Genomic DNA, 16,729 nt, shown 5'->3' with positions numbered 1-16,729 from the left:
TCTTGTACCCTAATAAAATGCTGGGCACAATGAGAGTAGTTTATTCCTCTCAGAAGTCTTGAAAACAAAGACATTTGAGACCAGTAGGCCACTTACTGAAAAGAATCATGACACTCTCCTCAGCTTTTTTTAAGTGTCCAGATTTAAAAATAAAGGTGGCAGTGTTGTAAAAACCATTTAAAGTCAAAATTGAGAAATTATAAAACTGATCTAATTAAGTGAACTCCCTTGAATTATGGAAAACATAAGCTGCTCTTTAAAAGAATCACAGGGGCACCTGGGTGGCTCAGTCAGGTGGGCGGCTGACTTCGGTTCAGGTCATGATCTCACAGCTCGTGAGTTTGAGCCCTGCACTGGGCTCTGGGCTGACAGCTCAGAGCCCAGAGTCTGCTTCAGATTCTGTGTCTCCCTCTCTCTCTACCCCTCCCACACTCACGCTCTGCCTCTCTCTCTCTCTCTCTCTCTCTCTTTCAAAAATAAATAAACATTTAAGACAATTTTTTAATAAAATAAAATAAAAGAATCACAGACCATTCTACATGAAATTAAAACAATAATAATATTTTTCTTTAATTACCTCCCCCCAGCTTTACTGATTTATCAATATACCAAACTACTCATATTTAATGTATAGAATTTGATATATATAATATGTCAGTTTTGATATATGTATTCATCACCACAGTGCAATTAACATTTCCATCCATTTCAAAACTTTCTTGTACCTCTTTGTAATCCCTCCCTCTACTTACATCCCCAGGAAACCACTAATTTTCTTTCTGCCACTTTGCATTTTCTAGAACTTTGTATAAATACATCAAACTCTATATTCTTTTGCCTACTTTTTTCACTCTGCATAATTATTCTGAGATTCAACTATTTTGTTGTATGTATCAGTAATAGTTCTTTCTTTCTTATTGCTGAATACTTTTCCTTATATGGATATACGTCAATTTGTCTATTAATGTCTTTTTAAAAATTAAGGTATGACTGACGTATAACATTATATTAGTTTCAGGTATATGGATAATGACTTGATCTTTGTATACATTGCAAAACCATCACAATAAATCTAACATCCATCACCACATGTAGTTACAGAATTTTTTTTCTCGTGGTAAGAACTTTGAAGACATACTCTCTTAACTTTCAAATACGCAATACAATATTATTAACTATAGTTGTCATGCTGTATATTACATCCTCATTACCTACTTATCTTATTTATTTTATTTTATTTTATTTTATTTTATTTTATTTTATTTTATTTACTTTTTGAGAGAGAGAGAGCGTGAGCAGGGGAGGGGCAGAGGGAGAGAGAGAGAGAGAGAGAGAGAGAATCCTAAGCAGGCTCCAACTCAGCATGGAGCCCAACATGGGGCTTGATCTCGTGGGGACAGTGAGATTATAAACTGAGCCAAAACCCAGAGTCAACTGAGCCACCTACATGGCCCTGCTTGTTTATTTTATAACTAGAAGTTTGTAGCTTTTGACTTCCTTTACCCACTTAACCTACTACTACCCCCTTCCTCTGGCAATCTCCAATCTATTAGAGTTTTGGGGTTTTTTAAGACGGGTATTTGTCTTTCTCTGTCTGATTTATTTCACTTAGCATAATGCCCTCAAGGTCTATCCATATAGTCACAAAAGGCAAGATTTCATCCTTTTTTATGACTAATATTGCACTGTGTGTATACATGTCACATTTTCTTTATCCATTCATCCATCAGTGGACGTTTAGGTTGTTTCCATATCTTGGCTACTCAAAATAATGCTGTGATGAAAGTGTAGGTACATCTACCTTTTGGAGTTAGTATTTTTGTTTTCTTCAGATAAATGCCTAGAAGCAAAATTGCTGGGTCATATGGTCGTTCTAGTTTTAATTTTTTGAAGAACCTCCATACCGTTTTCCATAATTGGCTGCATCAGTTTACAGTCCCACCAACAGCGCGTGAAGGTTCCCTTTTCTCCACGTCACCAGCACTTGTTATTTCTTCTTTTGATAATAGCCATTCTAATAGGTGTGAAGTGAGACCTCATTTTGATTTGCATATTCTGATGATGAGTGATGTTGAGCACCTTTTCATGTATCTGCTGGCCATCTGTACGTCTTCTTTGGGAAAATGTCTGTTCAGATCCTCTGCATATTCTTTAAGAGGATTTTTTTTTTTTTTTTTTTTTTTTTTTGCTATTGAGTTTTATGAGTTCTTCACATATTTTGGATTGTAGTTCCTTATTAGATATACAAATTGCAAATATTTTCTCCCATTTAGTAGGTTGTCTTTTCATTTTATTGATGGTTTCCTTTGCTGTACAGAGGCTTTTAGTGCTTCATCCTACTTGTTTATTTTGCTTCTGTTGCCTTTGCTTTTGTGTCAGATCCAAAAAATCATTGCCAAGACTGATGTCAAAGAGATTACCTCCTATGTTTTCTTCTAGGAGTTTTATGGTTTCAGGTCTTACATTTAAGTATTTAATCATTTTGCATTAATTTCTGGGTATGGTTCAGTTTCATTCTTTTGCGTGTGACTGTCCAGTTTTTCCAACACCATTTATTAAAAAGACTGTCCTTTCCCCAACGTGTATTCTTGGTTCCTTTGTCATAAATTTATTGACCATGCATGTCTTGGTTTATTTCTGGGCTCTCTATTCTATTTCATTGATCTATGTGTTTGTATATGTCTATATGTCAATACCATACTGTTTTGATTACTATGGCTTTGTAGTGTAGTTTGAAATCAGGGGATATAATGCCTCCAGTTTTGATTTTCTTCTCAAGATAGTTTTGGCTATTATACAACTGTTAATTTTAAGGTAGGAAATATGGATAATATTTTTCTGGAAGGCCAAGAGATGTTAGAAGCAATTGCTTCAGGAAATAGAAATTCAAAGCATTAGCCCTTGAGTCAGTGATCTCAGTTGGTCATTCATTGGCTGTGGGACTTGGGACCAGTAACTTTAAACTTGCTGTGCTTTGATTCCCTCATCTGTAAAAGATTAATAATATTTGTCTCAAAGGGTTTTGTGAAGATTGCATGTAATTCATATATTTAACTTTTGTTTAAATATTAACTTTGATTACTATGAAAGTAGGGGGAAGAACATTGAGAAGTTAGGTCCTCTTTATGGACTCCCATATTGAGGACCAAAGGACATGATCAAGTATCATGGCTCTGAGCAAAATGATAAAATATGTTGGTCAATGTTTCTTCCTCCTTCATCTCCCCCGTCCCTCTCCCCCCCACCCCTCCCCTTCTCCTTCCTCCTAGCTTTTTGTTATTGTTTTTGCAGGGTGTCTCTTTCTTCTTGAGGGCAAGATCCATTTCCTTTCTTCTGTTTTCATATTACTTATTATTCTTATATCACGTTCTCCATGAATATTTATTGAAGTTGTAATAAATACTTGTGTAGTAACTTAAAGATTGCAATTCATTTTCAGATACATTGTCTCATCCTGACCCTCAAAATTTCCCAAGGAAGTAGGGAGAGCAAATAATATTATCCCCATTATCAGCTGAGGAAACTAAAGCTCAGAGAGCTTAAAACTAGCTGAGACAATAAACTAGCTCTTTAAATGCTAGCTCAGAGTGCCTTTACCTTGGCATACTACCTACCAACATGCTTGACAGTTTTGGGGTGTGTTCTTCAGGCTCCAGTTAATACTAATATATAAAATCTTTGCAAGATAAAAGACTGAACTTCATTTTTAGAAAGTTAACAGTTGGTGGTATGTTGATGCTTTACAGGGAACCACAACAGAGCTGAAGTTTCAGGAGATAGTACTAGAACTGTAACTAATAGTACTAGAACTGTAACTATTTGTAAAATTTGAGATAGATGTATCTATTATTCTCCCTCCTCCTAAATACAATTCTGAGCAAAGTAAGAATTTGAAGTTACTATAAGTATTCCATACCAGTTAAAAGTATTTTATTTCTAAAGTATTGTTTCTAATTTAACCAGTATGCTAAACATTGCCCGAGGATTAATCATAACCACTTTTTCTTTTCTATTTTCATCTAATCTTACTGAAGACATTTTTTGACCTACTGCGGAGGTGTAATAATTGGCAACAGGTAATACATTATTTTACATTTTTATTTATTTAGCGAGTTCAGGGTTTTCATTTTCTCTTGGGTTAATCTTGCTTACCCTAACTCTCTCCTAAAAGAGATTTTTTTGTTGTTGTTCTTTAGGTAAAAGAACATGAAATGATTGGGGACCCTTCTTGTACAGTCACCTTTAATTTCTATTGCTTGGTCTTAAATTAGACATTATCTCATAGGATCTAAATTGGTACTTTATTTTTAAATTTGTTTTAACATTTATTTATTATTGAAAAACAGAGAGAGACAGAGCATGAGCATGGGAGGGGCAGAGAGAGGAGAAAACACAGAATCTGAAGCAGCCTCCAGGCTCTGAGCTGTCAGCACAGAACCCTATGTGGGGCTCAAACTCACAAACCGTGAGATCATGACTTGAGCTGAAGTCGGATGTTTAACCGACTGAGCCACCCAGGCACCCCTCTCAATTGGTACTTTTATGGTTAGTATATGACAAAGGGCTCAGCGTATGTACCCTGATATGGGATAAACTGGACTGTGTAGTCTTTGCAATTAAAATTGTTGATATTACGACTGTATGTTATTTTGAAAATACAATAATAAAAACTATTTTTTTATAGAGAGGGGATCAATCTAGCTGGATTATAATAATTCTAGCTCCTCCTAATACAAGTGAATTGTTAAAGAGATATAAAAAAGATAATAGAAATTCAGGTAAATATTTTTCTATTCATTTTCATATACATAAGGTTTCATATTTCATAGAGTCTGAGTTCATAACATGGCTGGCAATTGTTTTTTTCAAAATGTAGAAAGTTATAAACCTAATTTTTAAATTTTTCATTAGTTTGATACTAAATGTTCCATTAATTAAAGAATGCTAACAGTTTTTAATTCAATAAGAATTATTGGCTGTATTTTATTTTATCTTTTTTTTCTTCTTCACGTTTTTTTTAAAATTCCAGTTAGTTAACATACAGTGTATTATTACTCTCAGGTGTAGAATTGAGTGATTCATCACTTACATATAATACCTAACTCATCACAATAAGTGCTCTTCTTAATACCCATCATTATTTCACCCACACCCCTTCCACCTCCCCTCCAGTAACCACCAGTTTGTTCTCCATAGTTAAGAGCCTGTTTTCTGGTTTGTCTCTTTTCTCCCCCTGTGTTCATCAGTTTTTTGTTTCTTAAACTCCACACAAGAGTGAAATCATATGGTGTTTGTCTTTCTTTGATTTATTTTGCTTAGCATAATACTCTCTAGCTCCGTCCAAATCGTTGCAAATGGCAAGATTTCATTCTTTTTTATGGCTGAGTAATATTCCATTGTATATATACCACATCTTCTTTATCCATTCATCAGTCAGTGGACATTTGCACGCTTTTCATAATTTGGCTATTGTTGATAATGCTGCCATAAACATTGGGGTGAATGTATCCCTTTGAATCAGTATTTTTGTATCCTTTGGGTAAGTATCTAGTAGTGCAGTTGCTGGATCACAGGGCAGTTTTATTTTTCACTTTTTGAGAAACCTCCATACTGTTTTCCAGAGTGACTGCACCAGTTTGCATGCCCACTAACAGTGCAAGAGGGTTCCCCTTTCTCCACAGCCTTGCCAACAGCTGTTGTTTCCTGTGTTGTTAATTTTAGCCATTCTGACAGGTGTCCTCGCTGATTTGGATGCTTTTTATTTCTTTTTGTTGTCTGATTGCTGAGGCTAGGACTTCCAGTGCTATGTTGTTCCTGACCATAGAAGAAAAGCTCTCAGTTTTTCACCATTAAGTATGATGGTAGCTGTGGATTTTTCACATATGACTTTTATTATGTTGAGGTATGTTCTCTATATCTCAACTTTGTTGAGGGCTTTTATCATGAATGGATGTTATACTTTGTCACATGCTTTTTCTGCACCTATTGAGAGGATCATATAGTTCTTTTCCTTTCTTTTATTAACGTTGTGTATTCTGTTGATTGATTTGCAAATATTTATTGACTGTATTTAAACACATTAGATAATGCATGTGTCTTGTTCTATAGCTTGTCACAATCCTACAATACTTTAGCCTGGTGAAGTTTAAAATTTATCAAACCAAATTTGATAGATTAAGAAAGACTGACCTGAGAATATCATTTAAAGTTATAAAGGTAGGGGCGCCTGGGTGGCGTAGTCGGTTAAGCGTCCGACTTCAGCCAGGTCACGATCTCGCGGTCCGTGAGTTCGAGCCCCGCGTCGGGCTCTGGGCTGATGGCTCAGAGCCTGGAGCCTGTTTCCGATTCTGTGTCTCCCTCTCTCTCTGCCCCTCCCCCGTTCATGCTCTGTCTCTCTCTGTCCCCAAAATAAATAAACGTTGAAAAAAAAAATTTAAAAAAAAAAATAAAGTTATAAAGGTAATTACTAGAAGAAAACAACAGAAACTGAGGGGAAGAGTAGATAAGGAAAAGTGAGGAGTAATTTAAGAGTGAAATATTTTGTATTTTCATAATTAGCAATCAATAGATATTATCGAAAGTTGGTAAGTCAAGAAATGGAAATATCTTTTATTTTTATTTTATATCTTGCAGTACTGCTTAAAAATTTTTAGTCATGTGCATACATCACTTGCACAATAAAAAAATTAAAACATGGCATAGTACTATTTTTAAAATATGACTTAGCTAGAACAAGTATTTTGAGCTCCAATTCCCCATGTCTAAATTGATTCAGGAGACAGGAAAGCGGCTTCCCAGGGATGTGGCTGTACTTTAATTGCTACACGGAAGAAAGCCTTATCTAGGCTGTAGAGTCATGTTCACTACTCCTCCCTGAGAAACTAAAGTGGATTCTCTTCTTACTGCATGAAGGTGGAAAACAGGGAGACAAAAGGAGGTGATTTTCCAGGCTTTGGTCAGGTTGTAATAATCTCTTGGAAGAGAAACATTTAATGCATTTATGGAGACCTAGACATGCAAGAATGGGAGTCCCTACCTGTATATAGTTAATATTGCTGACTAAATGCTTTATTTTTTTTTAAATTTTCTTTTTTTTTTAAGTTTATTTATTTTTGGGACAGAGAGAGAGACAGAGCATGAACAGGGGAGGGGCGGAGAGAGAGGGAGACACAGAATCTGAAATAGGCTCCAGGCTCTGAGCGGTCAGCACAGAGCCCGACGCGGGGCTCGAACTCACAAGCTGTGAGATCATGACCTGAGCCGAAGTCGGGCCCTTAACCGACTGAGCCATCCAGGCGCCCCGCTGACTAAATGCTTTAATCTTAGAAATGAAGGATTTAATTAGGTACCCAGAGTAACCTAATGTTTGTTATTGCTTTTATTTTTATGAAACTTCTTTCTGATATAATCTGACTAGCATCCTGTCTGTCCAGTAAATAGATTTCCCAAGCCATCTGGATGGAAGTTCAAGCCCAGTGAAGTATAACGTATTTATAAGGTGTATCATAGTTCTATGACTACCTCTGACCTGTGACTCATTACTGTAACATCTTGCTGGTATGTGTACTTATATATATTTATACAATGTACATTCTTGAAAATATGTCATCAAAATTTCAGTACGATTTAATTACTGGTAAAGGATGTTAAACTGGTTTCATTTTAGAGTAGACACCTGTACAAAATGAAGTTAAGTTTACTATGCTACAAAGTATGGTAAGTGAGTCCCTCATGACTTAACAATTTTTATATTTAGGAACAAAGAGGTTGTATTGAGGTTAGGATGCCCTAATGCTTAATTGCCTTCATTCAGGTTCACCCAAAAGCACATCTAAGAAGATTCAAATGAAAGTCGTTTATTTGGGGGGTAGGGGAATAGGAAAGTAAGATAGGAAAAGAAGGCAGTCAATAAAGGGTGCAATATCAAGATGGCTACTGAGGTAATATGGGAGGGGCACCAACAGCCAACAAGACTAAATTTTTTACCAGCTTTCAGAATTGGGCTATGACTTTACTTTAAAAAACTTGTGTATCATTTCTTGTGCATCCAAGTTTATTGAGTGTGATTCACCCTCATTTATTCCACCTTCTAGTTAATACTTGTTAATATTATTTAGCTCAGAAAGAAATTAAGTCTTCAAGAGGTTGGAACACTGGCACAGTATTTTGCATATGGTGAGCATTTAGTAATTTTCTACTGAATTGAGACAAATGCACAATGATATATGATGATACTAATACTGGACCCATCCCCATGAGTCCAAAGTTATTTAAATTCAGAAGCTATCCTGGAACAGATGGGGGTGGAGAAAGCCCCACTCCATAAGAATTCTTCTAGACCCTTTATGATTCTGGATGGTCATCTTACTAAGTATGTCAATAAATGTTATGGCAGGGCGCCTGGGTGGCTCAGTCGGTTAAGCATCCGACTTCGGCTCAGGTCATGATCTCGCGGTCCCTGGTTTCGAGCCCCGCGTCAGGCTCTGTGCTGACAGCTCGGAGCCTGGAGCCTGTTTCAGATTCTGTGTCTCCCTCTCTCTCTGACCCTCCCCCGTTCATGCTCTGTCTCTCCGTGTCTCAAAAATAAATAAATGCTAAAAATAAAAAAATAAAATAAATAAATGTTATGGCAAAATATTTGAATATGTGTTCTTTCTTTCATTTTTATTTCGGGCATTTCTTCTTATTTTTTTATATTATGAAATATATCAAACATAAAAAATAGTGTAAGAGACCTATATATTCACCATGCAGATTTTACTTTATTTGCTTTAGTTTGTTTTTTTTTAAATAAACAAGAAGCTCTGGATAAGGTAAAGCCCTGCCTTTGCATCACTCACCTGCTTGTACTCACCAACCTTGGTCTTAGATTTTTCCTTAAGCTTTTTTTTTTTTTAATGTTCATTTATTTTTGAGAGAGAGAGAGAGAGAGTGAGGGGCAGGGAGAAAGGGAGATACAGAATCTGAAGCAGGCTCCAGGCTATCAGCACAGAGCCTGACGTGGGGCTTGAACTCATGAACTGTGAGATCATGACCTGAACTCATGAACTGTGAGATCATGACCTGAGCTGAAGTTGGACGCTTAACCAAATGAGCCACCCAAGTGCCCCCCCTTAGGCTTTTCTTTCCAGCTTACCTCTTAGGCAAATGAAACCTGAAACCACCCCTCAGGTGATGGCGAATGCCCTGACAGGACCTTCAGTTGGCCCAGAACAGCCAGACCATTTGAGCTAAACCCCTGACTCATGTCTGTGCAGCTAGACCATGGAGTGACCCCTGGAATGACTGGCAATTGCCTGTGCCTCATTATGATACTAAAAGCTCTGCCGGAGGAGGAGCCTCAGCCTCATTTACATAACATACAATGTATGTGTGGGCATATTTCCTTAAGGTGCATGTGTGACCTTATGCCTGCCTCTACACAAGGATGACAAGGCTTCCCTATGTAAATATTCATTCTAACCCTAAACAAAAGGTATCCATTCACCCTCTCTCAAGGAGTCATGGCTTTGGAAGCCATTCCCTATGATCGCCTTATCTGCTGCAAATAGAAGTTTTCTTTGTGCGACAGTTCAACTTGGTGCAGTTCCTGACTCACCAAGGACTGAACTTCTGTGGATATTAGTTGTTTCCAATTTTTGCTATTATGCAAAATGCTTCAGTGCACATGTGCTATTTCCTCTAGGATATCTACATAAAAATGGCGCGTCTTTCCATGCAGCTTATAATAATTTTTGCAGGATGAAAGTTTTAACTTTTGGTTTTTAGTTTATTTTTGTGTGTGTTGTAAGGTAAGAATCTAATTTTATCTTTTTCCATATGGAAAAAATATGAAAATTTCCCATTTTTTCACATTGAACTATTTCGTATCTGTATCTCTCTAACAGATAAAGACTAAAAACAAAATGAAACACCCATAATCACAATGCCATGATCACACCTAACAAATTAATAATATTATTTTATCTCTTATCCATGTTCAAAATTTTCCAAATATGTTTTCATAGTTAGTTTCTTCAGTTCAGGATTCAAACAAGGTCATCACGTTTTTTTTCACTGACACATCTTTTACAACTTTGGTCTATTACAGTTCTTTCTCTCCTAATTTGTAATGTCATTTATTTAAGAAACAGGGTCATTTGTACAAATCCCACATTCTGTGTTTGGTCGATTGCATCCTTGTGGTATCATTTAACATAGTCATCTATTCACCACATTTCCTATAAACTAGTAACTTGATCTAGATGATTGATTAGATTCCAGGTTCAATCCTTTTGGCCGCAATAGTTTGTAGGTGGTTCTATGTACCTCGTCTTTTATTACATCATGAGGAATGCAATATCTGGTTGTCTAATTATTTTATTAGATTTTACTTTTTGAAACAGTTATAGATTTACAGAAAAACTGAGCAGATAGTATGTAGTGTTCCTTTATTTTCCCCACCTCCATTCTTCCCATTTCCCCAATTACCAACATTTTGCATTAATCTGGTATATTTGTTGCAGTTAATGAACTAATATTGGTACCTGATTACTATTTTTTTTAACGTTTATTTATTTTTGAGAGAGAGAGAGACAGAGCATGAGCGGGGGAGGGACAGAGAGATGGAGACACAGAATCAGAAACAGGCTCCAGGCTTTGAGCTGTCAGCACAGAGCCTGATGTGGGGCTTTTACTCACAGACCACAAGATCATGACCTGAGCTAAAGTCAGATGTTTAACAGAGCCACCCAGGCACCCCGGTACCTCATTATTAACTGAAGTTCATAGTTTATTCAGATTTCCTTTGTTTCTTACCTAATGTCCTTTTTCTATTCCAGGACCCCAACCAAGATATCAAGACTACTCGCTTTTAATGATGTTAATTTTGACCAGTGGGTTCAAGTGTTTTCAAGTAGATAGATCCATTATGAAGTTATCCATTCAACCTTTCTCTCAATGATTTTAGCATCTATTCATAATCATTACCTAAGTACAGTATTTCACAAGGAATAGCAGAACTGTGATTTTTAAAATTCAATGACTTCTTCTGCAATTATTAGCTAGAATTCTCCTGTCAAGAACTTTGCCTTTTCAGTCATTTGGTTACTTTTGAAATACTGTACAATTTATCTTGTGCAGATTTTAATGGTTCAAAATATTAATGGTTCTAATATAACCATAGGATATGTGTAAGAAAGCCCAGTTACTTTTAATTTTTAAATTATTTGCACAAAAGCACAAAGAAAATATTTTATATTGCTAGACAAAGGCAGTAGCTTTCATATTCCTCTAAGTAATTTCTGCCATTTATGCAGACTGCACAAAAACATGTTGAAATGCTAATGAAGTTGTTTAAAAATAAAAACTATTATGTTGCTTTGAGCCAAAAAAATTCAGGCACTTAAGTGGCATTAACAATTGGTCCTCAGAGATTTTTTGAAATGTAGTTATAATAATTAATACTATTCCTAGTTAATTTGTATGGTGTAGTAACAACAGAATAGTTTCTAGCTTGGGAACTGAGACACAAAGAGTTAAAGGAAGTGGTCTGAGGGAATTCAATAATTTATATACACAGGCCTATTAAAGAGAGTTAGCAATGAAAATATGAAAGAATGTGACTCCTTCTACAAAGGTATGGCATGTTAGTTATTTCCCTTCTCCCAAATACAACCTACTTGTGTAAAGCAAAACTTAATTTTCTAAAAAACATTATATAATATTAGTAGTATAGATAAAGAATAAATACCTAATATTCAGTCAAAACTTGTTTCCAATAAAACACAATGGTCTGTTGGGGTCTAGTCAACAAAATATTCTCCATGATTCACTATCTACTTCATTTTGCTCACAAATATCAATACCACAGTTGTTTAGAAATTAAGAGGGCATGATCCCAAATTTTAAACAGACATTTAGGGGGTTGTTGGCTAGTTGTTGAAGGAACTTTTCACATTGTCCTCTCATGAACGTATTAGAATGTATGTTCCTAAAATTGGACATATACTCAATTGAATGTGCTAGACTTACTTGATTCATGTTAATAACTTGCAGAGGTAACAGCTGAGAGTGAGATAAACATGGAATGGAGGGAAATGATGAGTCCAATTGTAGCCCGAGACTAACTGCAGGCAGGGAGACCATAGCTCAGCCCATTAATCTTCCTCTTCTAAGCTTCCTCTTAGGAAAAAAAGCCTACAAGAACCATGGCAAATCTGCTTCCTGAACATATGTGGAGAGATAGATCAGTGTAGAACAAGAGGTGAACTGTGGTAGTCATGGGGGTGCTCCTCTCAGATCTCCTTTCTATAGATTCTACATCAGGGAGCATGGCTGATTGACAGAGGACACATTTTGGGCTCTAACGCATTCATGTCTGGCCTTCCCTTCCCTAAGCTTCTTCCAGTCAATGACTGAGCACAGCAGGATAGAGACCAGTCTATTTCTGCACAAAGCGGGATTCCTTTTATTGGCTACTTTAGCTCAGGGACTTCCCATTGGCCTGGGTAATATTTTGTCAGAAGTGCTGTAGTCTTTTTTTCTTTTTTTAATTAAAAAAAAATTTTGGGGGCGCCTGGGTGGCGCAGTCGGTTAAGCGTCCGGCTTCAGCCAGGTCACGATCTCGCGGTCCGTGAGTTCGAGCCCCGCGTCAGGCTCTGGGCTGATGGCTCAGAGCCTGGAGCCTGTTTCCGATTCTGTGTCTCCCTCTCTCTCTGCCCCTCCCCCGTTCATGCTCTGTCTCTCTCTGTCCCAAAAATGAATAAACGTTGAAAAAAAAAAATTAAAAAAAAAATATTTTTTAATGTTTATTTATTTTTGACGGAGAGAAAGAGGCAGAGAGAGAGAGACAGACAGAGCATGAGCAGGGGAGGGGCAGGCAGAGAGGGAGACACAGAATCCAAAGCAGGATCCAGGCTCTGAGCTGTCAACACAGAGCCCAATGTGGGGCTCGAACTCAAGAACCACAAGATCATGACCTGAGCAGAAGTCAGAGGCTTAACCAACTGAGCCACCCGGGTGCCTTAGAACTGCTCTACAATCTGAGGCTCCTCCCACTCAATCCTTCCTTCCCTCTTTCCTGTCACAGATGTTAGGCCTGCATCACTCTCCCAGTCTACTCCTACTCCCTTCCCTTTCTCTTCCATAAGCACTCCCTCCAGTAAATCCCTTGCACATCTAATCTCTGTGTCTGCTTCTCCATAGATTCAAACTGATACACTTACACAAGAGTTTAGCCCATTAGATTAAACTCACAGCTGTTTATAGCAAGTACAGACAATTTCTTTTTTTTTTTTTTTTTTTAATTTTTTTTTTTTCAACGTTTATTCATTTTTGGGACAGAGAGAGACAGAGCATGAACGGGGGAGGGGCAGAGAGAGAGGGAGACACAGAATCGGAAACAGGCTCCAGGCTCTGAGCCATCAGCCCAGAGCCTGACGCGGGGCTCGAACTCACGGACCGCGAGATCGTGACCTGACTGAAGTCGGACGCTTAACCGACTGCGCCACCCAGGCGCCCCAAGACAATTTCTTGAAAAACTATATAGATCAATAGATGGCTTACAATTAGAATACATACTTTAAAAATTAATATTAATGCAAATTTACATGTAAACTATTGAATGGTTTTAAGGTCCTAATGAGCAATCACAATTTCTCTTGGGTTTTTGGTCTTAGAAGGTACATCTATCCACTATGTAAGTGCCATTCTCTAGTTTGGGGATAATGTAATTATGTACAGCAGAACTTTCTTTCTAGAACTACTTATGAATTTTATGATAAAAGCAATTCATAATTCAAATTCTACTTCCCACTTGTTCTTAGCTCTTCATGGTGATTGTGAAATATTAAAGGCCTGTGTTTCTATGTGCTGTTAAGTAAAGCATATTGGCAGAAGTAGAAACAGAAAGTAAAAGGACTAAAGAAGTAAAAGAAACATAGTTCATGGTTTATTAATATTTTTCCTCATACTGGCAACAATACTATAAAACTTTGGTGTACTTTATTTCTGGTGCAAAGCAAAAATAAATGGAAACAGCAAGCCCTAGGCATTCCCCAAAGCCAATTCGATACTGGACCAAATTCGCCTACCTTGTGTCTCACATACCATTCTATACCATGCTGAGAAAGCCATGGATTCCTTGAGTATTTTGTTTTGATTTCCCAAAAGAAAAATTAGTTGTAGTCAGTCATTTGGCTTTGGACAAAATCATATGATGTCCATCAAGAACAATGAAAGGAAGTTTGATTTGGGAAAAAAGAAGTGCCATTATACTTTCTTGGCTTATTTTTAAGTCCTATACCTTGGAAGATATCCAGCACTTAATAAAAAAACTTCATATTACTTTGTTGAAAATCAGTATCAAGTATCAAAATGATACTGAAATGTTGAAATATCAAAAATGATACTTTTGCATTGTAGTAAAATAGCTCCATTTTCTCTAGAGTGATTGTGAACTGCGACTCTGGGTTGACATAAAAGTAAATGTAACAAGAAATGTAAATATTAGGTCCTAATAATTTTAAATGTTCTAAGGGATAAAAATTAGGACTTTCCAGAGATAATGCTGCTTGGGATGTGTGATCAGTGTTTATTTTCTATTATCCAATGAATGTATTTGAGTGCACATACTTGCAAAGGACATCTATTTATTCCATTAATATTTACCAATTTCTCACAATGTGCCAGGTACTATTCTAAATTTTAGAACATTTGAAAATCCTTAAAAGGGGAGATGACTCCTGTTTGACCTTAAAGACACCTTTAGCTCAGTTACTCTTAGAAAGTAGCAGCTTACTAACTTTGCATTTTGGTTGAGAATTTTATGTGTTATTAAATTCTGGAATATGTTGTTTCTATAAGTTCTTTTTCTGTACTATTGTGCAAGTTATCTAATAATAACTGCACTATTGTGCAAGTATCTAATAAATAACAATTAGAACACCGATCTGCTGAGTACTTCTGAAGAAAGTTACCACATCTGAAGAAATTTTAGAGAGAAGAGAGAAAACAAATAGGAAGTTATCAAGGAAATAAATCAAGAATTTTTCTTAGGAACAAAGGACAGAAGTCATCTGATAAAGGACCTATTGAATGGCCGGCAAATTATATTTTATTCATTTTTTAATTTTTTAAAGCTTTATTTCTTTTTGAGAGAGAGAGAGCATGAGGAGGGGAGGAGCAGAGAGAGGGAGACACAGAATCCAAAGCAGGCTCCAGGCTCTGCTCTGAGCTGTCAGCACAGAGCCCAACACGGGGCTCAAACTCACGAACCGTGAGATCATGACCTGAGCTGAAGTGGGACGCTCAACCGACTGAGCCACCCAGGCGCCCTGGCAAATTAAATTTTAAAAAGGCCCACAGGGTACATCATAGTCTGGGGAAAAAAGAAAAAACCCTAAGAGGTCAAGAATTGAAATTGCATCTCACTTCTTGAGACCAACACTGGAAGCTAGAAGACACTGTCTTTTAAGACAGTGTCTTAAAAATCCTCAAGGAAAATTCTTTTATTTAAAAAAATTTTATTTATTTTCGTTCTTTTTTTAATGTGTCTTTTGAGAGGGGGGGTTGAGGGACAGAGAGAGAGGAGGGAGAGAATCCCAAGTAGACTCCATGCTTATGCGGGGCTTGATCTCACAAACTGTGAAATCATGACCTGAGCTGAAAGCAAGAGTCAGATGCTTAGCTGACTGAGCCACCCAGGTGCCCCATTTAAAGATTTCATTTTTAAATAATCTCTACACCCAAGGTGGGCCTAGAACTCACAACCCTGAGATCAAGAGTCCTATACTCCACTGACTGAGCCAGCCAGGTACCTTGGAAAATTATTTCTAATCTCGAGTTTTACACCTAGTCATATTATCAATTAAGCATATAGCTGGACTAAAGACAATTTCATATTTATAAAATCTCAAAAACTTTGCTTTCTTTCTTAGGAAGCTGCCACCAAAAAGAAACAATAAGCTGAGAAAAAGGAATCACTCATTGAAAAGAGGGAGAAAAGCCACAAGGACAATGGGTCTAGGTTCTAGGAGATTTACCAAAGAGTGAGGTGAAGATGATACCCAAATTGATAATGAAGCAGGTTCACAGATGACAGCTTTACAGGAAGACAAGAAAACAAAAGATAGAGATTGGGTGGGGCGGTGGGTTCTAAGAGGCACAAAAATTGGAAATGATAGCTTTTCTGATCGGTCTGAACATATTAAGAGAAAATATATTTGTTCATAATAAATATTTATTTAGTGACCACCTTGAACAAGTTACTACTCTCATTAAGCTTTCTTTCTGGCATAGGGAGTAAGATGATAAATATAATAAAGTTTATATTAGAAGGCAATAAAATCTATGAAAAAAGAAAAAGGAAAGCTGGGTAAGAAAGACTATAATTACTCTAGGTTAGGGAGAATAGAATGTGTATTACAATTTAAGATAGGATGGTGAGGCTAGACCGCACCATAAAGTGACATTTCAGCCAAGACGTGAGGGGAATTAGGAAATTAGTCCTGTGGCTATCTGGCAGAAGAACTTGTCAGGCAGAGGGAATGGCCCAATGGGGTCGAGAAATGTGAGAGGGGTAGATGCCAGAGCAGCAGGAGGAAATGAGGTCAGAGAGGTACAGGGTGAAGGATATGTCACGTAGGGCCTCGTAGATCGCTGTAGTAAGTGGCGCTTCTCAGAGGGAACTGGAGATCCAATGTAGGAATGAAATGGTTTCTATTTTAAAATGATTGCTCTGGACGCCATG

The sequence above is a fragment of the Leopardus geoffroyi genome, chromosome D2, assembly GCF_018350155.1.
Source record: "Leopardus geoffroyi isolate Oge1 chromosome D2, O.geoffroyi_Oge1_pat1.0, whole genome shotgun sequence".
In the NCBI taxonomy this organism is placed as follows: domain Eukaryota; kingdom Metazoa; phylum Chordata; class Mammalia; order Carnivora; family Felidae; genus Leopardus; species Leopardus geoffroyi.
The sequence above is the reverse complement of the archived record's forward strand: the minus strand, read 5'-3'. Positions refer to the sequence as shown.